The sequence below is a fragment of the Caenorhabditis briggsae genome, assembly GCF_000004555.2.
Source record: "Caenorhabditis briggsae complete genome, chrI, whole genome shotgun sequence".
Taxonomy (NCBI): domain Eukaryota; kingdom Metazoa; phylum Nematoda; class Chromadorea; order Rhabditida; family Rhabditidae; genus Caenorhabditis; species Caenorhabditis briggsae.
Window position 1 is genome coordinate 8,094,570 of NC_013489.2, and position 612 is coordinate 8,095,181.

The following is a 612-nucleotide window of genomic DNA, read 5'->3' on the forward strand; positions in this document are numbered from 1 at the left end:
AAATCAGACACTGGATTCTGGTTTCAATGTCAAAGGACAAGTGAGTGAAGGAGGACAATTAAGAAGTTCTAATCGGCGAGTTGTATGCTCCACTACAACATGTCAGTGCTGTGTTAAATCGAGGAGCAGCAGACACGGCGGGACTTCGAAAAGGGGATCGGATTCTAGAAGTGAATGGATTAAACGTGGAAGGAGCAGCACACAGGAATGTTGTGGATCTGATAAAAAACGGTGGAAATGAACTGACAATGATTGTGGTTTCTGTAGAAGATCCAGACATGGATAGATTCGATTACGGTGAAGAGAGTTCAATGGCATATGGACATGATTATACGGAAAATAGGTCACTTCCAGTTACAATTCCATCTTATAGTAACGTCAATGATGCATTGGAAAGATATACGGTAAGATAATCATTCAACAAAATCATTCCATTCAACCCCTTCATCTTCCAGGTGTTCAATATTCATATGGCAGGTCGTCAACTTGGTTCTCGTAGATACTCTGAGTTTGTTGAACTTCATTCGGCACTCAAGAGACACTTTTATGACTATTCGTTTCCTCGTCTTCCTGGAAAACGAATTTTCCGTCTGAACGAACAGGAGTGNNNCC

At 41.4% G+C, this 612-nt stretch overlaps 1 protein-coding gene across 1 annotated transcript in view; it reads right to left on the bottom strand.

Annotated features, from left to right (window-relative positions):
* CBG02242 overlaps positions 1 to 612 on the bottom strand; it is a gene marked incomplete at both ends in the record, with an annotated part of 3,412 nt that overhangs the window by 2,504 nt on the left and 296 nt on the right. The window lies entirely within an intron of this gene.